Source organism: Festucalex cinctus, chromosome 7, assembly GCF_051991245.1.
Source record: "Festucalex cinctus isolate MCC-2025b chromosome 7, RoL_Fcin_1.0, whole genome shotgun sequence".
NCBI classification, from domain to species: domain Eukaryota; kingdom Metazoa; phylum Chordata; class Actinopteri; order Syngnathiformes; family Syngnathidae; genus Festucalex; species Festucalex cinctus.
Genome location: NC_135417.1, coordinates 25720825 through 25746675, shown reverse-complemented (window position 1 = coordinate 25746675; position 25851 = coordinate 25720825). Strand labels below are relative to the sequence as shown.

The 25851-nt window shown below is 40.7% G+C and overlaps 1 long non-coding RNA gene across 1 annotated transcript; it reads left to right on the top strand.

Annotated features, from left to right (window-relative positions):
- The first annotated feature begins 22812 nt into the window (after positions 1-22812).
- Positions 22813-23218, top strand: LOC144021745 (uncharacterized). Its single transcript, XR_013284166.1, has 2 exons — positions 22813-22951; positions 23052-23218. It is a non-coding gene; the product is annotated as an uncharacterized LOC144021745 (long non-coding RNA).
- Positions 23219-25851: the final 2633 nt, after the last annotated feature.

Genomic DNA, 25851 nt, shown 5'->3' with positions numbered 1-25851 from the left:
AAATAGATGGATGTAGATGGATGGATGTTTTTGTTGTTTTGGCTGTGCTTAGGCCAATTAGCCCTATTTTATGGCCATTCGTAACTGTCAAATGGACATCTTTTGGGGCAAATTCTGCACTGTATCCTCAATTTCTTACTCTCTTATTTTCACTCTTTGACACACGCACGCACGCACGCACACACACGCACGCACACACACCCACATTACGGTTATTTTGCAATTACCATATCACCATTAAATCTGGTGCGAATGGTGGAAAATGTTACAAATATTTTAGGACTGTCAAAATTCAAGCGTTGACTCTGGAGATGAATTTAAATTAATTAACGCGTTAATTTAATTTTATTTTTTTTAACTCAGTTAAAGCAGCTATATGGAAGATTTAAAATTTCAAATCGCTACTGCCACCTGTGGCCGAAAACAAACTGCATGCTTGTAGACGCTGTGCGCACTTGTACGTGCACAACCTCAATACTGAAGACTGGGCTCTTCATATCCAATTAAACTATGTTTTCAGAGGTAAGAAGTTTTATAATGTTATACAAAGCTGGCCACTTCACGGGATGAGACTCTCGATCCCCACTAAACAATTGATTTCCACTGCACCTGCAGATCATATTGCTTTAGTCGGTTGAAGTCCAGTCCTGTGCTGTACTCTAAAACGATGTGCAAATTACGTCAATTAATTGGACCTCATTCCGATGTTAATATGCAGTTACATATTGTAGTCACCCCGCTCGACAGACGTCAACCTGATTCTAGTCATTATTAGTGTATGTCGCCCCCAGGCTAGCGTCATTGTGCATGAGCCGAAAGGTGGGCTGTCATTTATGGAAATTGCCGATTGTGAAAAACATATAGACCCATTCACTACTTAGTGTGATATGGCCGTGAATGTTATCGCCATTCAGTAGTACCGTTCACATTCCGTTAGCATAATGAAGCTACAATAGGCTGTTTTCACGGAGGAAAATAAGGCAACATTTAGCCTGATTGAAACGCTGCGGAATGGAACGTCTGTTCTTCATAAAGTCATTCTGTTCTATTACATTCAACTTTGCCGCCCCTTTCACGCTAAATGTTGCCGTCCACCTCACTTTCAGCCCAATAGTTACGACCGAGAAGTGATCGATCTTGAGGTTACTGCTATGTGAAAACAACCCATTTTTTTCTAAATGTCAAGATACTCGCTTCTTACCTTTTGGAGTAGAAAGAAAGCCAGCTGTGAATCACTTTTCTAATCCAAGTCCGATCTCAACTCTCTCCACCGCTGAAATGTCAAACCAATGTTCACTCTCGTTCTTGCCCGGCGTCGGTCACTATCAAGTTTAGATTTTTTTTTTTTTCGTGGCACTTGACATTGTTTTCATTTTTTTTTTTTAAGCAGCCTTCCGCGGAGTAAAAGCAGGTGTCTGGGGCAGCGAAAATCTGTACTAGTTCCGTCTTCGCGACTATAGGAAACAGCTGACGATGACGCGCATGACGTCACATCCCGCAGACAGAGGGCGGGAAATTCGAAGGATTCGGACCGGACGCTTCCGAAATAATATTGGCCAGAGGCTTGTAGGAGTACCCATTGTGAACAGCTAAGATGTTGATCTACTAATTAGAATATGTTTCAGTCATAAATGGTCAAATAAAAAAGCTATTGTTAAGATATTTTTTTGGGAAATCCTCCATATAGTAGCTTTAACTCAGTGTGCAGCCAGACTTGGAAGAGTCAGTAATGGGAAGATTAATAAATAAGTACTATATGTAGTTTTACTTTCTGATTTACTTGCTTGGTGCTTGTTGGAGAACTCGAACGTGATTTGTGCACTTTGTAGAGCCAAATTCAAATCGCCTATTAGAAGCATTGTGGAATCCAGGTCCAGAAAGTAAAAGTCCTGCCACAGAGTGGCTTTAGCCACAGGTGCATGTACTTAACTGCCAGGTAAACGAGCTCATTGAAGCACCTGTGGCTAAAGTCAAACTGTTTCAGCGTTTGTTCTCTAAGGACCTGGATTCCCCAACACTGCCTATTAGTTGTATGCCGTTGGCGTATCTTCTCAGAGCAAAATTCCTTGCTCAAGTTACCTCTCGGGGCCACACCAATGCTCATGAACAGAACTAAATCTGTAAGCGAGAAGTTCTGAGAATTGGTTGAGTCCATTTTGATTTTACTGAAGTAAATATCTCTTACATGCTTTCAAGGAAAAAGTAGAAGCAGAAGTAGAAAATTAATCGTGATTAATTACAGAAAATGTGCGATTAATTCGTTAAAATATTTTAATCGTTTGACAGCACTAAATTATTTATCTTGGTTCTGGAATTTGAACAGGGTTGTGTAGACTTTTTATATACACCATGCCCTTGTCTTGGTGAAGCTATTTTGCTGTGCAACAAGTGGAAGGACCATTTATTGGGTCTGAATTCGCCTTAACTTATGTCATTTTATAAAGAATTTATTTATCATTTGTTATTTCTTGCAGATTTTATTTATTCTTAAGTTAAGCACCTCTGCATATACTGTATGTACCACAGGTTCACAACCAGTGGTGTAAATCTCATCCAGGCAATGTGCAAGATTATATTTACATTGCTTAATTTTCACTGACCAAGATTTCATTTTTAGCAAACAAACAAATCAGAGTACTAACTAGAAAAATAAGTGTACTAGTCAGTCATTAGAAGAGAATGATAAGGATGTCTGTATAGCCTTTTCTTGGTCGCACTCACAGCAAGACCACGGTATTTGTGTCAAACAGCAAGCATGAAGACATCAGTCCCGACTGCTGAAGTTACTTTTTTTGCTGTCTGACACTTTCTCCCAGAGCTGTCAAACTTGAACAAGTTTCTAACCGTCCAAATCCAAAATAATGACCAATTTGTGTTTACAGGAGCAGAATTAAATGTTTGCCAAGTGTGGTCTTCCGGATGATCAATAATTTCGAGCTGGACACAGAGAGCAAGCTGTCATCTGGATCCAATGAGCTGCTCCGAAAAGTCTGTTTGTTGAAGGGTCTCACTGACAGAAAAGCACAAAATTAATTCACTCTTCATCTCTCCTCCATCTTTTTTCTGTCTTCCTCCGACTCCTTTCCGTTTCAGTGGATCGTCAACATAATAGGGACAATATGGTTTTAATCAGACACTGATCCAATTTTTCTTGGCAAGACACTTCAAAACATTTCTTTTATTCTGAACTGTCATGAAGAACACAGTCTTAACTTATTAATGTTAATGTGATATCGGTTTGCAGACACAGTTGCTCTTGACTCGAAAGTCGGATTTGGAGTCACACGTCCATCTGAAGTCGAAAAATAATGTAAGAAGAAGAAGAAAAAAAAAACTTGGTTTCTGGTAACCTCTCAGTGCTGTTACTGCTATTAGTTTCTATCACAGAGGTTATTGTTGTAAATGTTAAAATTTCAGAAAAATAGTCCCAAAACAGTTTATGTATGCATTGAATGAACGCTTAAAAATAAACAACCTACCATTTGCATTTTGCAGACAGGATGGTAAGACACTGGAAAACATCCTAGACTCCTCTGGGCCGAGTTCTTTAAAGGTATTTGACATTGGATTAGTACAGTGTAATCCAATGTTTTTCTTAATCTGGATCAAACCCTGAGTTTTTGTTGTTCACAATTTTTTAGTAGGATTGGGATTAATCCAGAACGAATCCAGCAAAAATTAGGACAAATTCTGATCCCAGAAGTTTGGTGGAATCAATGTGATTTTAAATTAAATTCTAACTGGTTAAATGAATAATCTTTATCATGCCGATGCAGATCCATTTATTTTGTGATATTCGTTTTCAACTGATACAGTAATAAAGTAATACAATAATAAAAAGTACAAATAAGACAAATGATGTAAAAGAAAAAAAATCATAATCAAAGAAAATGAGAATTACAGAAATATCAAAAAATCATTGAGCAAAGCTATCTTAGTTGGTAGAGCATCAGACATTTATTCAGAGGGTCCGGTGTTCAAGTTCCTGTTCAGGTAGTCTTTAAAAAAAAAATACAATAAATAAATACATAAAATAAAATCCTGCTGAAAAAAAAATTTTTTGACAATGGTATCCCTTACCTTACTGCATGTTCAGTCACTCTCTCTTACGAAGAGATAATAATAATAAACAACATCATCTGTACGTATGCATGTACTCTATGTATGCTACGTAGTAGTGATGCTGTGATCCGAAACGTGGATCGGGTATCGGCCTAGATATTGGGAAAAAAATTGATCTGGTATCTGTCAAAATGGTCCCGATCCGCACCCCGATATCTCCAGGGCGCGCACACGTTCACGTCTCCAATGACGAGGTGAAACGGGGAATGGTGAAGTAAATATTAACCCTTTGCTACGTTGGCACAGCCAATTGGTCTGTCAAAATTGCAGTGGGGGAACATCTGAAGCTATTTGGCAGGAAGACGGCCCGTGTCGCCGGAGGTTGTTCGGCAGCGAGGTGGGCCCCATTGAGCCAGCTCGCGGAAGCCGCCTACTCTCTGCTACCTCGCCGTCGTCGGGGGACCTTTTCAAGAGAGAGCGTAGACTGGTTGTTCTCACCTCTGGCCAAGCGGGGACCTCTGCACTTTCGCTCGTGAAGGTCCACCGCCGCCCAACCGGAGCCTGCCTCGTTGCCGAGCAGCTTCCGCGAGCGGGCAGGCTCCGAGGAAGGACGGTATATATATATATATATATATATATATATATATATATATATATATATATACACAGTAACACTGCTCACATCTCAATGACACTGACAGACTAGCATATCAAAGGCAGAGGTGCAGAGTAGCCATTATTTATACTCAAATAAGAGTAATGCTACATTGCAAAATTATAGTCATGTAGAAGTTTTAAAAAAGTGTAATGAATAAAAAGTACTTGCACAACTATCAAGTCCTGTGAGTGATGAGTAAATTAACTATGAGCGTAGGTGCCTGATTTTGCAAAGCAAACATGATTGTCGAAATCCTAAAATTTAGCAAGAAATTGTAAAAAAAAAAATAATAATTACAATGTGGAGTACAAAGGTTCAGGTTAATACACGTAGGCACTTAAAGATTTACTCACAGTAAAAATGTTTTGTTTACACTGGGCACAGTCTACTTTCAGTGACCAAATTGTCAGGTGCGTCGTCGGGGTGGCAGCTGTGTTCGTCGGAAAACCCAGAAAGGCGCAACACGAAAATTGAGACGCACCCATTTTTATGCCGAGCACATGTGTGCTTGGCTACGAAAGCAGAGCCCCACTTGTTTTTATGTTAATATTTTTGGTTTATTAGATGTTTTGTATCGTTTAATGCTTTTATCTTCTGTAAGGGGCCCTTGGGTCATTTGAAAGACACCTTCAAATTATTCATGATTTTTAACCAATCAATGGCTTGCCCCCTCGGTCTCTCCCTCTCCAACCTTTAGGTGCTTTCTTCATTGTTCTTAAAAACAAAATTGCATTGAGTGGAGCCAAAACCACACATGAGGAACTAGGAAAGAGAATACACTTGTTATCCCTATTGCGGCTGCTGTGAGCACAACTAATTGCTGGGGACAACATGATTCACCCTTTTGTCATGAAGTTGCCTGAATGGTTGGCTGGTGAGATCAGTTTTCTGGTTTTGGTGTACATGTTTCTTTGACGGCGGGTTCGTAGTTAGGTCGGCTACAAGATGGCTCAACTATTTTATGTAAGGCTTCTTAACACAGTAAACTCTCTGTTTCTAACATGTAAAAAAAAAAATCTTTCCAAACAAGAAATCACTCCCAACCTACATTGTTTAAATGCATCTCATGTTTTATCATCACCTCATCCACTACTGTGAAACACTGGCTTTTTGGTTAAATAAATCTGCACTGGGTAGTAAATTATGGTCAAAGAAAAAAAAAAAAGAAATACATTTTCTTTCAAACAAGAAAAGCTGTTACACAAAAGACAGTCTAAATTCTCAGAGTACTAAATCATCTAAAATGGCTCATTCAACTCTGAAAATTTGTTTTTCTCTTGCCTTCCTTTTTCCTTCCATTTTCTTCAGAGGGGAAAGACTCACAAAAGTGATTTACAATGATGTTGTGTAAGTGTGTGTTGTGTTTGGCTTACGGACCTACACTGAGAGGTGCATTGTTAGTGCTCAGCCATAGGTCATGGGTGAAGGTGGCAACATGCGTGTCCATATACTGTATGCGTGTGTTTAGGGAGGAAAAGGGAAGCACTTTGATGTTCAGTCAAGGTGAAAGATCTCCTATAGGTTCATCCTATAGATGACTTCATTCAAACACTCATTGATAACAGAATTCCCTCCTTAACTGTTCTCATTCTTCTCTCAAAGCTGTCATCAGTACATGCCTGATGTTTTCCCCTCCTCCTGACTGCTCCTTCATCCTGCCTCCATTCACGGTTGTCTGTCTGTCTGTCTGGGTGTGCAGGCCTCAGTATCCTCTTGGAGACCTAATCAGTCTGTCTGTCAGTGTCTGGTAATTGGAGCTGTTAGGGGGCCATCCAACCAGGTGGGCGGGCAGGCAGTGTGTGTGCATATGTGTTTTAGTCGTGTGCGTGCTGGACAGGAATGCATGTCAGAGAAGTAATCAGTGTTTCCCACGGCGCTGCCACCCGTGAATGTGACAGGAATACTCCATTTCATACGTCATTTCAGGTGCAGTGGAAAGCTTTCTAATTGAGATTTACAATACAACATATTGGAATATTTAATTTTGGTAGAATATTTGTCTTTTTTTTTTGTCTCAGATACTGTGTTTTGTTTTTTTAAGCAGCTATATGGAAGATTTAAAATTTCAAATCTCTACTGCCACCTGTGGCCGAAAACAAACTGCACGCTCGTACACGCTGCGCGCACTCGTACGTGCACGACCTCAATACTGAAGACTGGGCTCTTCATATCCAATAAAACTATGTTTTCAGAGGTAAGAAGTTTTATAATGTTATACAAAGCTGGCCACTTCACGGAATGAGACTCGATCCCCACTAAACAATTGATGTCCACGGGACGTGAAGATTGCTTTAGTCGGTCGAAGTCTAGTCCTGTGCTGTACTCCAAAACGATGTGCAAATTACGTCAATTAATTGGACCTCATTCCGATGTTAATATGCAGTTACATATTGTAGTCACCCCGCTCGACGGACGTCAACCTGATTCTAGTCATTATTAGTGTATGTCGCCCCCAGGCTAGCGTCATTGTGCATTAGTCGAAAGGTGGGCTGTCATTTATGGAAATTGACGATTGTGAAAAACATATAGATCCATTCACTACTTAGTGTGATATGGCTGTGAATGTTATCGCCATTCAGTAGTACCGTTCACATTCCGTTAGCATAATTTAGCTACAATAGGCTTTTCACGGAGGAAAATAAGGCAACATTTAGCCTGATTGAAACGCCGCGGAATGGAACGTTTGTTCTTCATAAAGTCATTCTGTTCTATTACATTCAACTTTGCCGCCCCTTTCACGCTAAATGTTGCCGTCCACCTCACTTTTCACCCCAATAGTTACGACCGAGAAGTGATCGATCTTGAGGTTACGTACTGCTATTTGAAAACAACAAATTTTTTTCTAAATGTCAAGATACTCGCTTCTTACCTTTTGGAGTAGAAAGAAAGCCAGCTGTGAATCACTTTTCTAATCCAAGTCCGATCTCAACACTCTCCACCGCTGAAATGTCAAACCAATGTTCACTCTCGTTCTTGCCCGGCGTCGGTCACAATCAAGTTTAGATTTATTTATTTTTTTCGTGGCACTTGACATTGTTTTCATTTTTTTTTTTTTTAAGCAGCCTTCCGCGGAGTAACAGCGGGTGTCTGGGGGCAGCGAAAATCTGTACTAGTTCCGTCTTTGCGCGACAGGAAACAACTGACGAGGACGCGCATGACGTCACATCCCGCAGACAGAGGGCGGGAAATTCGAAGGATTCGGACCGGACGCTTCCTAAATAATATTGGCCAGAGGCTTGTAGGAGTACCCATTGTGAACAGCTAAGATGTTGATCTACTAATTAGAATATGTTTCAGTCATAAATGGTCAAATAAAATGGCTATTGTTAAGATATTTTTTGGGGAAATCCTCCATATAGTAGCTTTAATCTACAATCCTTGTACAAGATTACTTCAACTCTGTCCAACCAAACTATTCCACTATTTCACGCTGGCTATGTCCGAATGTGCACCCTACTCCCTATATAGTGCCCTACTGAGGGGTCGCGCCATTTTGTAGTGGTGTCTGAATGTCCAGGGGACGAAAATGTAGGGCACTCAAAATTACCCACAACGCAAAGTAGTGAACATCGATGTTCACACAACCGAGTTGATATACTCAACTCAACTTTAGTTGTAACAAAGAGAGTTGCACAGATTAACAGGAAGTAATAATCCGGCAAAACACACACAATCCTCAGACTGCACCTACTGACCAGACAGTGAATCGATCTGATTGGTTGTAGCAAGTAAAGGACTAAAGAACAACATCACATTGGTCCAGACATCACAAAACTGATTAAAGGTTGACATCACATAGCCTAAAACTAGTTGAAAGTAGAAGATATACATATACCCCTCCGTGAGTCATCATTTTATCGTGGTGGATCGGTTTGCGTGTCCCGATGATCCTAGGAGCGATGCTGGAAGCTGTGGTCACCAGAATAACTAATAATAAAAAAATACTGTGCAAATACAACCAACCTTGTACCTTTAAAACTTGTAGATTCAACAGTCATTTACTAACAGCTTAAGACCAAGAGGTTAGCATGGGTTAGTGGAAGAGTGGTTGGCTTGGACCCCTGAGGTTGTTGGTTCGATCCCAGCGCAGTATGATAGTGTTAAAGATCCATGACAAGGTAATCAAAGTCCAGTTGTTTCTGATGCTCTGAAATGAGTAGTCAAAGCAGTTTGAGCACCTTGTAAGATAGTAATGTGCTACACAAATGAAGTACCATTTTCCAAGCATTTTTTTATTATTTAATAATTAAAAATAATAAAATTTACATGCAGTTACTTTTTATTGTACATTCAATACCAGTAAAATAAACAAGTTGTTCTGTAAAGTTGTTTACATTTCTCCACTGTATTTTTCCCCAATGAATTTCCCTGGTAACCACAGCTGTCAGTTTTTTCACGTAAAAACAACATAATTGTTTTTTTTTACAGTGTGTCTAAGCTTAGATGCCTTTAAAAAAAAAAAAAAAAAAACTTTAATTTTTAGACCATTTGTAGACCGCTTTTAGCCTATACGTCTTAGTACCATTTTGAAGTCTATTCGACATCTTTTAGACCGAAAAATGCACTTGAAATGTGACGAGGAGCAAGTAGAGAGATGACTGTCCGAATCACAAAACAGAATGAGGGCACTATATATTAGGCCACTATATAGTGCTATGTAGTGAATGAGGGCTTAGGGGATAAGGATGGACATTCCGGACACAGCCACTGTGCTGCACATTTCAGGCTCATCATGAAGGAAATTGGAGCATACTGTATTTTTCATTCATTATATTGACATGAAATCGAGTGTGTGACCCTTTGCTTGTTGTTGGAAAAGCTGAAATGCATTTCAGTCACAGATGGAAAAGCCTGATACCGGTTTCTTGCACATGTTGTTTAGGCAAAGTTCTTCACAGATATGTCATGCGTCTGTTGAGAATAATTGATTGTGTGCATACACAACAGGCATGCACCAAAGAAGTAAACAAAAACAGACTGAAAAAAAAAAAAAAATGAAATCCCTTTCCATGGTCTCCATTAAGATCAATGCGGCTGGCCACATACTGTTCTGTCAACAGCCATGTTATGTGCTATAAAATGGTTTCCATATTCAATCATATACAATTACACTGGGAAAGGTAATAAAACACTGAAAGGAAAATTGGTATAATTGTTTCTTGTTACCAAAGAAATGCTTTCTTGTCTTTTATGGAATGCATTTTCAATGGCTGCATGCGTTTGTTAACGTACAGAGCCGATCCTTGATTGCAAGCTAAACAATAGCTCAACCTCAAGTTTTCACACAATCCGTTTTTTTTTTAGAGAGAGAGAGAGAGCTCAGTATTGTTCATTCGGCAGTCTTACCGATTCAACATGTCATCATCATTGCTCTCTCTTTTTGCGCGTATGCGTGTGCATGGGTGTGTGTGTGCGCGCGTGCATACATGAAAGTTTGTGCTCTTTAATTCACCTGAAACGTAATAAAAATCCCATACCCTTCACCTAATTGAATACTTCAGAGTCCCGCCAGAGTTGTGAAGTTGTCAGGAGACCAGAGGAAGGATCAAAGGAAAGAAAGATGAAGCAAAGTGAAATTCAGCATCAACCAGACACCACCTGCCACCCAATCCTAAGCAATGTATTATCAGTAGTGTTCACAAGGGTAGCTCACTCAAGTATGAGTGCGCTTGCCGTGGCAAATTCACACTATATGTTCCTTTTTTTTAATGAAAAAAAAAAAAGACTTTTATACAATTGTCAAATAGTGTGTCTTATAATACTCAGATATGAATGTAAAATATGCTTAGTCTGTTCGGATGGCCATACTAAAGTCAACCACAAATACACTAAACGTGTAAAACACAAGCATCCTGGTCAAGTGGTAATGGAAGCACACGACAGAGGCCATTTCAAAACATTGGTACTTTATTGTTGTATGATGTGTGTGCGTGTGAACGCGTGTGTACGCGTGATAGATTGTCCTGTGACAGTAACCAAATCCGTGTGCATGTGTATAGTCCAGACACAAATTATTGAAGGCTGCCTGTCAGGTGCACTGACCCTGACCTTCCAGCTCTTTAGCTGTGCACCCACCATGAAGACATAAGGTCAATGACAAAGGCAGGTGGGAATTGAATATTTTCTGCTGAAAGGCGCCCAAAAGTGCATGTTGCAGTTTTAGTCCGGAAGACTTTAGTCACCGAATCAACACAATGTTGTGATGGTGCAAGCATGCACTGATGGCCCGCTGGACTGAGCGAAGTCGATGGCTTGACAATTGAGCCCAAAGCAACACCAGCCATAGGCCCAAGAGAAGGCGACATGGCCAGTGGTCGCTGAGCACGGCTCCTCCGGTGGCCATGAAAGTGTGTGCATCGCTTCAAAGGAACCAGGGATTTTTTCTTGTTGAATTTCATCTTTTTAGGTCCATACTATACTGTTGTGCTTTACCTTCCAGTGCGTGAGTACAGACTTACATGACAAAGATCTTCTTTCTTGAACTTTACTTGCCTCCAGTAACAGATTATTACAATCACAGCTGATAGATATCTGGGTGATACACTGTGTTACCTTGACCCCTAGCTCTGGCACAGACAGCGTATTAGCAGTGCCCATAGAGTGAGCAGCCAGTACCATTCACTGACCAAACCTCGGCAGGTAACTAAAACAATGATGATCATAGGCTTATTACCATCTTAAATGCACTACAATACCAGAAAAGAATCCATTTTTTTCTATTTACTTTTCACTGATTGTTCCTTCTCGATGGACTTCTTGTCTCTGCCTGTTTCTCAAGCCAACGGTTTTATAACGGAATCCCCAATTCATTGTGACTCATACAAAGCAGTTGCGGTGGCTTGCTAGTTATGTGACTGTTTATCTCCTTTGTACACCACAGTGGGATACCAAGTTGTTGAAATACTGTTTTTAATCAAGACAATGGAGTTGGTTTCTCTGGTTGCAATCCACAGTCTGGCAGGTCAAACAGTGTGACAAAACTCTGTTTGGAATGTCTACTTCTGTCTTTAACAAACAAACAAACAAACAAACACAGATTCACTCTTGTGAGCATAAGGTTTAAATGTTTTTGGTTGTTCTGGTAGAAAGCTCACTATGTAAACAAAGTAAAATTGTAGCTCATTACCTTCCCATTGTCATAGATATCTACGCGTCGAATCCCCGGCATACTGTATCTGTCAAGTTATTTTACTCAAGTGCAGTTCCTCCAACTTGAAAGAGAAACAAGCATCCACTTGAAGACTCCAACTGGGATTCACTCAATGACAAAAGTTTTCTTTTTCTTCCTTTTATTTTTAAATTTCAAGGTATTGACCATTAGGTTGCCCATTAGGTGAAAAACCTTTCAAACAAGAAAACAATATACACAGAATATTACAAGCACATTTAAACAATCTGGACTTATCAAAATACATCCTACATTAACATTTTCCATATTCAATACAAACCATTTTATATCAATACAATGACTCATTCAATAAACACATTAAGTTATTTTTTAAAAATCATTTACATTAGTTTTTAATACATAACTCAATCATGTTTTAAACTGATTTAATTGCAAAAAAAAATTCCTATTGTTTTTTTTCTATTTTTTCCCATTTTATCTGATAAACATACACTTAAATCAATGCTACCAACTAAGCCCTCATTCAACTCCTCCTTCAGAATCATCACAATAAACTCTTCACCACGTGTGACTGAAAGCAGGCTAGAAACCGAGCATATCAATTCAAACAATTAAACAATTAGCCAGCAATCAACATCCTTATAGTAAAACTCGCACTCCTAAACACCGTGCCTCTCACCAAGTCAATTCAACAGGCCTGGATACATTCAAACTCAAACAATTAATCACACCGAAACAATTAGCATTGCTAGACAAACACTAATATATGTTGCTCTTACCGGCTGCCTCTTCAATTTTTGTGGAAGCTTGCCCTGCACTCTGATCACAACACATCTGTCAGTGATACTCCAGAGTGTGCCATGGTGCTGCTAGGTAGTTGCTAACTGCAAGGCTGATTTTAATGTGACACCAAGTGGTGCCACGCCTTAAATGCTCTGGACACAACAGGTGGCCTACTCCCATCAGTCTAAAAATCATCTACATTTGTTGACTAATTTTAGTTCCTACTTTCATATTTATTTTCCAACATTACAATATTAATATGCTTAACTTAATATTTACTTGTATAAATATTAATCACTCTATGAAATTAAAAATAATTTTTAAGACAACAGGTTTGGCTTCACATCTCCCACTCTGCCTTCCTAAGTGGAAGCTGAGAGAAGGGCGCCTGCTTTAAAGGCAAACTTTATAGTCTTCACACAATGTCCATGAAACAGTCAAGATGATGCCCCGATTTTGCTGTCCATCTGTTCTTCAACCGGTAGCAGGACGACAAGTCGTCTGACGTCCCTGTGGAGGATAGTAGGTTGGATCTTCTCCTTTTGTCCATCAGAGGCAAGTTGATTGATCTTTGCTTTCCGAGCTCTTCCCACAGACACATTGTAGCTGGGAAAGATCCTGATGTTAACGTCCCTCACAATGCCTTTGGTGTCTGGATTGGTGCTGACAACTCTTCCAAGCTTGAAATGACCTCTGAGCGCATTCTGGTCACTTAGCCAAACGATGTCTAGAACAGTGACGTTCCTCTCTGCCGTATGCCATTTGCTCCTTACAAACAGGTTTGGACCAGCCAGTTGACTCCAGAGACTCCAGAATTTGTTCACTTCCGCTTGCATTGCTCTCAGCCTTTTGTATGGGTAGCTGGAAAAATCTAATGTCTTAATGTCTCCGCTTGGAGATGATCGACCAAGCAGGAGCGTATTTGGTGACACATATTGAATGCAGCCCTCTCTGCTCTGCACCCTGGCATCAATTGGACGGTCATTTGCTAGGCTGGCTGCTATTTGAAGGGTTGTTTGGAATTCGCTGTAAGACAGCCCAGACTCTTTTCCAATGCCTTGTAGTGCTCTCTTTACAACACGGACTGCAGCTTCTGCAGCACCATTTCTGTGCGGCGAATCAGCTGGATGAACTTTCCACATCCACTCCGTTCCATTTCTGGCTGCCATTTCCTCCAGGTCTGTTTTGTTCAGACTGTCCAAGTATCTGTACAGTTCTTCGAGGACTGGCTTTGCTCCAATGAAATTTGTACCAGGGTCTGACCAAATCTTACGGGGATGCTCCCTTATCGCCGTAAACCTTTGGTAGGCCATTCGAAACCCTTCAGTGGATAGGGTATTCACCAGTTCCGTGTGGATGGCTCTACTAGCCATACAGCAGAAGACAACCCCCCAGACCTTCAGTGTGACTCTTTTCTTGATGTCATCCTTCACTTGGTAGGGGCCAAAAAGGTCAACTGTAGTGAATTCAAAGGGTACAGCGGGTGCAGTTCTTTCTGGTGGCAAGTCACCCATTACTTGCTGGCATTTTCTTGCTCTTGCTTTCTTGCAGGTCATGCAGCCATCAACCACTTTTTGGGCAATCCTTCTGCCTCTTATGACCCATGCCCACTTCCTCATTTTGAGCAAGGTTCCAGCGACTCCATCGTGGGCCTCCCGAGCTATCAGAGTTGACACCCACGTGTCATATGGCAGGATGGGGACTCCAACTTGATGTTCTTTGAAAGCTTGCACTCGGCCACCACACAGTAGAAGCCCAGACTCTTTGTCTCTGTAGACTACAAGCCTGTCAGTGGTAGTACTTGGGAAGATTGCGCCTTTCTGCGCTGCAAGAAAAATGTCTCTTAGGGCGTCTTCTCGTTCTCTTACAGAGATGACTCCTTGTGACAATACGGCCCCCACTTTGGACTGTTCATGCCTTGACTTCTTTGCCCACGGAACTTTTTTGCTGCCCTCCAAATCCAAGCAACAGTTTTAACAAGTCGATTCAATTCACTAAACCGCTCAATGTCCACAAGGGTTTGGATGGCTGCAGGTGGTCTTTTTTCCTTGGTGTAGACCTGGCTTGAACTCTGGTCTCCTTTTTGTTTCAATTCTTTGGTCTTTGTCAAAGCAGAAACAAATGCCTTCTTCTGTAACTTGTTGACACTTCCTTTGGCAGTGGCTACTAGCTCTTTAGCTGATTCTGCCACTCTGAGTCTTCATCCAAGTCTTGAGGGTTCCCACCTCTTGTGATTATATCGGCTATGTTTTGTGAGCCCGGGATCCACCACCAGTCTTGAATTTGCGTGTTGTTTTGAATTTCTCCGATCCGATTTGCAAAAAATGTCTGAAAGCCATACCTTTCTCACTGTATAGCCCCAAGGACTGTTTGGCTATCGATCAAATGGTACCACCTCCCAGCCTGGATTTGGCTGTGATGCTCAAAATACTTCTTTAGCCGTGACGCAAACACTGCTCCACACATTTCCGCTTCGACGGCATCGCCTTTGCAGTCCAGGGGAGTTAATTTGGCCTTTGACTCCACGAGCCTGATGATCGGGCCTTGATCCGAGTTCCATCTCAGGTACATCACTGCTCCATAGGCATGCTCGCTTCCGTCGGAGAATGTGATTGCCAAAGGTTTTCCAGCGAAGCATGGGGGAGTTAAAGCTCTAGTAAACTTGACCTTGCCAAGTTGGACGTACTCCTCCAAAAGCTGAATTGCATCCTCTCTTAAGCTGTGCGAGAGAGCCTTGTCCCATGAGTCTTTGACTGGGCAACTTTCCTGCTTTGCCTCTTGGAATGCTCGTCTCACCAGTATAGCTCCTTTTTGCTTCATAGGAGTCACCAGCCCGACTGGGTCATACAGCCCTGACACTTGACTCAGTAGTTCTCGCCGTGTCAGCGGGTTTGGTGTTTGGTCTCTTACTTGATCGTAGTGGAGGTCTTGGCCAAGTCTCATCTTTTTCTCTTTGAGAAGTTACCTCCGACCATGACATGAAGCTTGTCTTCCTCCACCAGATACCCTAGACCAAGTGCTTTATTGTCCTCATCACGCATTTGATTTGGCAGGACTACAGATTTTACCGAGGTCTCCTTCAGCTTGGTGTTGCCTCCGTTCCTCCCACTTTGCCCAGAATAAATCCAGGGCTTGAGCTCGAACCCTCCAGCCTTGAGGATTTTCTCCACATTTTCAGTGATGATCTTCAGCTGATTGAGGTTGTTGTGGGATGTAAGGCAAGGCAAGGCAAGGCAAGTTTATTTGTATAGCACATTTCATACACAAGGCAACTCAATGTGCTTTACACGAGGAAAGACAACACATAAGCATCAAGAAACAGTAGTTAACATTCAGAGGAAGAAAAATAAATAAAAATAGGTTACAAACTAATAATCTTAAAACATTATTCAACAAACTTTAAAAAATTTAACATAAGGAAGTTTAAAATGATAATGATTAAAATAAAAATTAAAATAAAAATAAAAATAATAATTCTAAAAACACTTAATTAAAGCTGTTTAAAAGTCCCTAATCAAAGGTATAAGAAAAAAGCAAAGTTTTTAACCTGGATTTAAAAGCATTTACACTCGGGGCTGACTTCACTTCTGTTGGTAGCCTATTCCATCTGTGTGCAGCATAATAGCTAAATGCAGCTTCACCATGTTTGCTTCGAACTCTGGGTTCCACTAGTTGGCCCGAGTCTGTAGATCTCAGAGCCCTGCTGGGTTTGTACTCAATCAGCATTTCTTGGATATATTCAGGACCCAAAGCATTTAGTGATTTATAGACGAGTAGCAGAACTTTAAAATCGATTCTACAGCTGACAGGGAGCCAGTGTAAATCCTTAAGTACTGGAGTAATATGTTCTGATCTTTTTGTTTTGGTCAGAACTCGAGCTGCAGCGTTCTGAATGAGCTGCAATTGTCTCATGTTCTTTTGAGAGAGTCCAGTCAGAAGACCGTTACAATAATCTAGTCTGCTGGAGATAAAAGCATGGATAAGCTTCTCTTGGTCTGCTTGAAGCATGCAGTCCTTCAGTCTGGATATGTTTTTCAGCTGGTAAAAGGCTGTTTTAGTGATGAATTTAATATGATTGCTGAAGGTCAGATCTGAGTCTATTAGTACCCCAAGATTTCGAACTTGGTCTTTAGTTTCTAAAGACAGTGACTCAAGCTGTTTTTTAACAGCAATCCTCTTTTCTTTATTGCCGAAAACAATGAGCTCCGTTTTGTTTTCGTTCAGCTGAAGGAAATTTTGGTTCATCCAGTTGTTAACTTGCTCTAGAGAATGACACAAAGCGTTAATAGAACTGCTGTCATTTGGGGACATAGATAAATACAGTTGTGTGTCATCTGCATAACTATGATAGTCAACATCGGTGTTCTGAAGCATTTGACCCAAAGGTAACATATACAGACTGAACAACAGGGGTCCAAGGACTGACCCTTGAGGGACCCCACATGTCATGGCCTTTCGATCAGATTCAAAATTTCCAATGGTCACAAAGTAACTCCTTTCCTCCAAATAGGACCTGAACCATTTAAGGACTGTTCCATTTAATCCCACCCAAGTTTCCAGCCTGTCTAACAGTATATTATGATCAATCGTGTCAAATGCTGCACTGAGGTCCAACAAGACGAGCACTGATACCTTCCCTGCATCAGTGCTCAATCTTATATCATTCAGTACTTTAATCAGAGCTGTTTCTGTACTGTGATGAGGTCGGAAACCTGACTGGAATTTATCCAAAAGTCCGTTTAAGCTAAAAAAATTAGTATGTCATGTATGTCATGTATGTAAGTATGTCATCAACGTAGCTGTCCTGCTGGAGAACCTGCCGTTCCTCTTTGAGGTGGATGAAACGAGGAAGAGCAGCAGTTTCACGCATTGCAAGCTGTGCAATGCACCCTGCTGGTTTATCGCCAATATTCACCCTTGTGATAGCATACTCCTCCAGTGCCGCATCTGCTGAATCTCGCCACAGAAATCGATGAAGATGCACTTCCTTGTCCTCTAGCCACACAGTTATACATCTTCTTTATGTCTCCCAAAGCAGCATACACTCCACCTCGAAATCTGAGGAGGATTGCATGGATCTGATTGAGGACATCCGGACCTTTCATCAGCATGTCATTAAGACTCACTCCTCCAAACCTTTGGCTGCTGTTCCACACAAGTCTCACTGGGGAAGTGACTGAGTGTGGGTTAGGAGCTATGAGGTGGCTCACGTACCAGACTGGCCCAGTCCAGCTGAGAATTGTGTCCTGGGACAACTTTGCTGCAGCCCTCCTTTCCACCATATCATGGACTTGAGCAGCGTAAGCCATCTTCCACTCGGGTTCTTTGGCTGTCCAACACATACGGCTGCAAATCCGATTACATGACTACAAAGTCGATCATCGAACTGCGGGCTAAGTGCACATATAGACAACCCTATGTTTGAACATGATGTTCGTTATGGACAATCCGTGACAGGCACAGAAGTCCAATAACCGAACACCACTGAGATTCTGATGAGGGCGCCGTTCCTCCCAATCACGTCCCTCCAAGTCTCACTGTCATTGCCCAGGTGAGCATTGAAGTCCCCCAGCAAAACAAGGGAGCCCCCAGGGGGAGCGCTCTCTAGCAACCCTCCAAGGACTCCAAAAAGGGTGGGTATTCTGAAATGCTGTTTGGTGCATATGCACAAATAACAGTACCATTTGAACATGTAAGCTGTGCTTTATTGATGACCACCAATGTAACAAAAAAAAACACGTTTTCTTTTAAATCTGGACTGCCAGTGTTAATTTTTATTGCAGTATTTCTGCTGCTGTTTTTATCTGTTCAATAAACAAATAAACTAGTGTGAAGACATCCTTCTACAAGTGGACATCATCGTTGGCAATCTCATGATTGTGTGAGATTGCAAGTTTCCATACATCCATCCATCCATTTTCTTGACCACTTATTCCTCGCAAGGGTTGCGGGGGGTGCTGGAGCCTATCTCTTCGGGCAGTAGGCGCGGGACACCCTGGACTGGTTGCCAGCCAATCGCAGGTACTATTTTGTGAAACCAACTTGTCTACTTTCCAGTTTAAATTTTAATTGTTGAATTCAATTCTCATCTTTATCCACATTTATGTTGGGGGAATTTGACGTTGTAATAAATGTTTAGTTTATTTAATATTTTATTATTTAAATGTAAAAAATAAATTATTGTAATTATTTATGTAAAGTAACAGGAGCCCCTGGCAGGTTGTTTCAAAATGACTTTTAAAAGTTGGAGGAAATGCAATAAATAAGTATTTCACAGCTGAACCTGTTGAATTGTTCCTTAGTATGTTCGACCCTATGAGCCAAATTTGGCGGTTGTCTGGCTACTCTAATAAGCTGGTTTCGAAGGACAAGTGACTGGTTTTGTAAAAATGTTATTGTCTTTTTCAGAGTCCATTTTGTCCTAATTCTGAAAATCCTGAGTAATTCACCCAAGTGACTCTTTATACCACATATAAATAATAAGACCAAAATCACTGCCATTGCTCATTGGTTAGTATTTGTGACCTCACTGTGAGGCAGGAGGAACAAAAAAAAATCAGCGATTGGTCACACGTACTGAGGGCCTCTCCATCTTTAAATAAATAAATAAATAAATAAATCCTGGGCTGAATTTGGGGCCCAGTAAATCTTTGGTTAAAATTAATAGCTTCTATTAGTCACATGACCGTAAGGGCGAAGGAGACAAGATGACCGGTCAAGTGCATTGGACCCTCAAAAATGCCTCATATGAAAGAGTTTGTGGGCGTGTAGGACCACTAGATGTTGTGCGCGTCTGCGGGGTAGGAGTTTAAATGTAAGGGTAAAAAGAGTGCATGGTGTGCGCTCGCGTCAGCTGCACACTTCAGCTAAGTCAGCACGCGCTAGCCAGGGAGTGACAGACATTCCAAGTCACACAAAAGATGATTACAAATGCAACCGGAACACACAGCAAACAGATCTGTGACCATTGAGTACTATACAGATTGGGGGTGGTCAGCGCAACTTACAATATAAATAAAAAATTATTACTGTGTACCCCAGTGAAAACGAGACGGTAAAACAGTGTCAAAATTTGGAAACCGCCCAAACCTAGAAGGTACTATACGGTATTGTTGACTGATTGAAAGAATTACCTTTGATCCTCATCCTATGGCCGCATATGCTTGATCAAAAACAGACCATCTATTTCTAAAATGATCTCCTAATGTTCCACTTGACCTGACGTATTTCATGAGAAAATGTAGCTTCAGTAATATGTTGCAGATAAAAGTCAGCAGGGATAGAACCAACAATCACTTTAAGTTGTACAGTGGTCCGTGCACGTTTTGGAGTCCAAATGCCAAAGCATGGCTAGTAAAACTCTCTGGTACAGGCACAGGCTGGAGTAGTCAGAAATACTTTGTTTTCTATGTAATGTTCAGACTTCAGCACCACGTTAAGCCTTACGGCTTCTGGTTGAATGGACCGATGAGTTTTACTGTCCTGACTCATGATGTTCATGGAGTAACAATAGAATTGTTGACCCAAAGTTCATTATCATCCCTCTACATTTTAATCAATGTAAACAATAACGCTTCTTTGTAAAAGATTCCCGTTTACGGGAGTTTGCACATAAATAGCAGAACTGTTTAAGTAATTAATGGGTAGAGTTTGCCTGTGAGCATCTGGCTGACAGTCGGTACAACACTGGTCAATCTCTGGCAACAAATTGTGAACATTCACTACAATTTTCTGCAGAACACATTTTCTCTTCGTTCCCTTCTCCTCTGACTTTATGTAACACCTCCTTGAATGTTTCTTTTTCTCCTGGACTTATATATTTAGTACAAACACTTTGTATTCTCAACTGTCACTTCTAGTAAGTCTTTCACCTTAGGTTTCATGGAGACATACATGCTGGTGGAGGATCTTGTACTGTGTGACCTCATGTTCTGTGTAAACCATGACTTGTGATTTATCATTCAAGACAACTTTTGTATTGAGATCACCACAGAGATGTGACAGCTTTGAAAGTCATGTAGTGGTAACTTGGCTGCAAGACTCAAACTTTGAGAACAGGGCTTTCAGTCTTGATCGCATGTGTGCTTGAATGCATCCTTTGTAACACACACACACACACACACGCACACTCATACGCATACAAGCTGCATTGGCGACATGGGATTTTTCCAAAACACAATAAGACCACACGGACATCCTGGGGCCTGGGCCTATCAATCTACTCAACCAAAGAACAGGCATATCATGGCCTTGGCTAGACCAGATCATATACTCCACCAGTATTGAGTTACACAAGTGTAGCTAAGGGAAATAAATACCATCTTTCTGTCGCTTTATAGACTCATTTGGTTTACATCTTACTTGAGATCTGGATCCAAGCATGCACTGTGCATTGGAAGGGACAACGGTGTGTAGAGCGTGGGGGTGGGGGGTACGCATATCCCCTCAAAATGCATGATGAATGGGGGTGGGGGGGATCATAGTTTCTTGTAAAGTCGACTTGAAACTTCCAGATCTGCTTTTATATTTGGAGAAATTGACATTTTGTGTCTCCAATTCAATCTTAACAGACCCACACAGACAACTGCTGCTCATTTTGTCATGAATTCAAAGTCATTTCATTTCAAGGTATAGCACATGCTGAACAGACCTGAAACTCCTTGCAGGAAAGTTGATTCCAACCACATCCATGTGATTTTATAGCCGTGCACAGCCACTCTGAGACCAAGCATGTTTGTCAGGTAATTTCAAACATTACAATGCATGTTTGACACATTGGTAGGAATACAAATGGCCGGAGTGTCATGCTCAAAGGGCCTGGAGTCCAGATTCATCACATCTCTCAGGGAGGTTCAAATTATGTACACTGATCTGTACTTTAAAGGTACACTCAGTATTATACAGTGGCATCTCGTGGTGAAATAAAGTCATTCATTTAAAAAAAGACAAATGTTTGTGTTAGTAGTAAGTAAAAAGATATGTTGTATCGCATAAACATACTTTTTTAAAATATAACGGTAAGTATATAAATCACTAATTATTTTACATGACCGCGCCTCGCCTGCTAGTGTCCGCCATGTTTCGCCGCCATCTTTCTGCTACGGGTACCGTCAAAGACAAATTTCAGCGCTCCATTTCTTAACGCGTTTTTGGAACGCCTTTGCAGACGCACTTCCGGTTTGTATGGCGACCGCATGTACACGAAGAAGAAGAGTTTCCGGTCCCCGAAGAGAGCATTATCAAGCATCACAATTGCTTTGGGAATTTATTTTATTTCAGCGCGACAAAACAAGAGTTTATATTGTAGCCGCATTTGCCAGATGGAGAGAAATGAGGAACAAACTAGGTTTGGGACTGCTTTCTACTTGACCGGTAAGTAAGAGTACATTTGTGTTTACGTTTTGAGAGCGAGAGAAAAAGTATACACCGTACTAATTAATACGATGTTCGTACCTTTGTTTTACGATCACTGTAGCTGTTGATTAGCAACTCCGCACCACTCGAACGATTTCGTTATGTAGCTACTTGCTTTGAAAAAAAAAAAGATTCCCGCTGGCACGTTATATTTAGAGTAAATGCGCAAGTTATTGTGTAATGTAATGTAACTGTGATTTCGGAGGTATATTTGCCCATAACTTCAGTGGAGAATCTAAAGCATACTGTATTAGTGGAGGAGTTGAAAATTATTATTTTCGTTGTGGTTGGTGAAAATAGTGTTCTCGAAATTAATTTTCGGCAGGGAATAACTTTCTGGACTTAAATGCTGGCTGTACCGTAAGCACTGCTAGAGTCTGAACTCTCTCACTCAAGTGTGTACTGGTCCATTGTGTAATTGGGTGCACAAGAATTTACAGGCTGCTACGTTTTCCACGGAAACTCGACAAGCAAGCAGCCTTTGCATATTCTATGCAGTATGCAGTCAAGTTACTTTTATCTAGCTAATACAATGTTTTGGGCCCAAAAACTAAAGATCTTACCTCTATTTTGGGGGCTTTGTTGGAAAGTTGGTGACATATAGTAGTATCATCAATTATTTTATATTTTTTATAATTTTGTTTTTGTTTGTGTCACACTAGATCAACAGCCAAACTTGAGGGGTTCCAGAACCATATTCTGATGTATACAAGCATTCATGCACCGTTTAAATACATCACTGACCTGCAAGAAAAAAAATATCAAGGGGAGAGTCAGCAGCCAAATTGGAATGCCCCGAATGAGGACACTTGAATGGAGGACCCCAGAAGGCTTCGGTGTTGTACCACCAGTATCTCCACCTACCATATCTGAGCTGCAACAAACTGAAGTCAGCCGACGTCTTGGTATGTCATTTACATATGGACGGCATTGCACACTACATTAACTTTTTGTGTGAAGCAATACGGAATGGTCACATGTACAAGCACCACTTGTTTTACACAGGACCTGCTGACCAGGTGTCTGAAGCCATGGAGTGACTCCTCCCTCACTTTCCTCAGCAAGCCTTTGAAGAATATGATATCATCGTTGGTGGGAACATGCCCTCACTCCATAACATGTACTTGTGCAGTCAAGGAGCATGTCAAACTTAATAAAACCAGCAAACATTAGAGTGACTTCATTTTTACTGCAGTCTGTTCACACAATCAATGGACAAGCCTTCCTTAATTTTGCCCCAATAACATCATAGAGTAGGCGAAAAGTAGTGTTACAGATCATACTATGTGTTCGGGAGAGTTTGAGGAATGTTGCAATGTTAATGGGGGACAATGTCAGCACACACACACAAAAACAAACAAACATCATGGTATTGAGTTAATCAATTATTTTAGCTGTGTACAACACATACCTGCTCTGTAACACTACTTTTGGCCCAAACCTGTATGTCTATTTTCCATATATTGAAATGCACAGTGTATTGGTAAATTTCTGGAACAACTGCAATTCATGTAGCTCATTATATTCTAACAGCATTTTTTTTTTATAGTTAATATGTTCATTTCATGTAGACTTTTATTTTACTTGATTTTATTTATTCATTTTCATGTACTGTACCTTACATTCATTGGCCAATGAAGAATTCCTTGTCATTGCAAGCATTTATAATAAATCTCCAGGCTTTTGATGTTTTACATTTCTGGACATGTAAAATAGTGTTAGGTTAGGTGTCGAATGAACACTGCATGTTGACGCCAAAGGAAATAGTATTTTTTAGTTATTCAAAATGAACAAATTAACACACAACAACAATATACAAGTTATACAAACTACATCAACCAGTGTCAGACATGGAGTAATTATATGCCAGGTAAAAAACCTTTGTATTGTCCTCGAGGATCTGGGAAAGTGTCACTTATTTGCCACAATTAAGTCCACCACTGCAGTCTGGGATCCAGGTAGGCCTACAGGAAAATCATGGTGGTGCTGATGTGCCAGCAATGTGTCAAAAAGTATTTCTTGGTGTCAGTCTATCAGCTGGACTTGGATATCTTCATGTTCCTCCATGGTCATTTCCTGTACGAGTCTCTGCAAGAAGGTAACAATTGTATGTCAGATGAGGTACCAAACAATGAACTGAAAGTCACTGAGCCAATGAAGTACATTATTACATGAGCAAGACTATTTGTGAAAGCCATGTAAATTTAGTTTAGTTTAGTTTATTCATTTTTTCCTTTCGGACACATTACAGTTTACATCAATCACATCATATCATTTGCAACATTGACATCCGAAAGAAGGGCTAACGGGTAGAAGCCGAAGCTTATTCGAGACCCGTCCCCAAAAATTCCTGCACATCGAAGTACAAGGAAGCTGTTGTATCTTCGGACAAAACTAATTAAGTTGCTTAGTGATATTTATTAGGTAAAATTGTTCAACATGGTGACAAATCGATATCTGAGTAAAAGGTTTCAAATGTTTTTGTAAGCAGCACTTTTCTGAGTGGTTAGTAGCAACAAGACACGGGGGGAGATTTACGAGTCTGAGTTGCAGATGTGTAGTTCAGTTAACACCATTATTTTTGTACGATATACTTAACATATCAGCAAACGATGTAATCTAAATACCACATATTCCAAGCAAAGGTATGTTTTGAGCCATTCACATGCATGCTCGAATGGAATTATTTTTCCATGATGACATAATTGTACGTTACGAGACACCGCGTTCTCTTCCTCGTCGTCTCTCTCGCCCCCTCCTCGCCCTCTTTGAGATGGTCCACATGTCTATAAAACATATAACATAACTGTGTGTTCTCTGTTGCATGGTTTAGTTGCACTAACAAATATGAACATAGATAGCCATTATCATTAGCTGACGTACAGTATTTCCTAACAATGCCGACAAAAATATTAATTCTGAAATAAAAAGACTAAATCAAAAATATTAGGGATCTGCACAGTATGTCTAACAAATGCAATTCACTTACGTCATCACTCGAGGGAATACCAGAAGTTGTTTGCGTTCTGTTCCGGTGAAATTGGTGGTAGGCTGTTGAAGTAGGGTCTCTCTGGGACGCCGTAGTTCGTGTGCTTAAAATCATTGCATTATCTTGTTTGACCGATAGATGGCGGTCGTGAGCTACACACTGCGGCTTTAAGTAAAAATAATTAAAATAAATAAGCAAACTTTCGGGACTTGTCTTTGATTCCACGATCAGTTTCACGACTGTTGGTTGAAGCCCAACACAATGTGCCCCAATTCACATGCACCATAACAAACACCTCTTATGCACACCAGCCGTGTTTACATGGAGACTTTTTAGTCAGTCATTCTGATTGAAATCTTCCGAATGAAGATCTCTGTTCACCTGTTTACATGTGATGTGATCTTTTCCGGTCTGCCGTTATATGCTTCACTGTATAATCGGGTCAACCCCGCGGCAGCCACAGGAGGCACAAACATCGATCACGTGATTTATCAAGATGAAGTTCATTCGTCATTTAGCACAGTAGTTGTGAGTGTTAACACTTTTATTGAAGCAACATCTTGATAAAAACAAGTTTCAAGTACTTCAAAACAAGTTCTCCTCTCACAGACAGGCTCTGGGTAGACGCCTCCATTTGAGTGGGTGGAAACGATGACATCATGACGCATTTATGTCCAGTCAGAGCATGCGCATGCAGCCTCGCCATTCGGAAGTGTACCGTATTTTTCGGATTATACGTCGCTCCGGATTATAAATCGAACCAGCCAAAAAATGCATAAATAAGAAGGAAAAAAACATATATAAGTAGCACTGGAG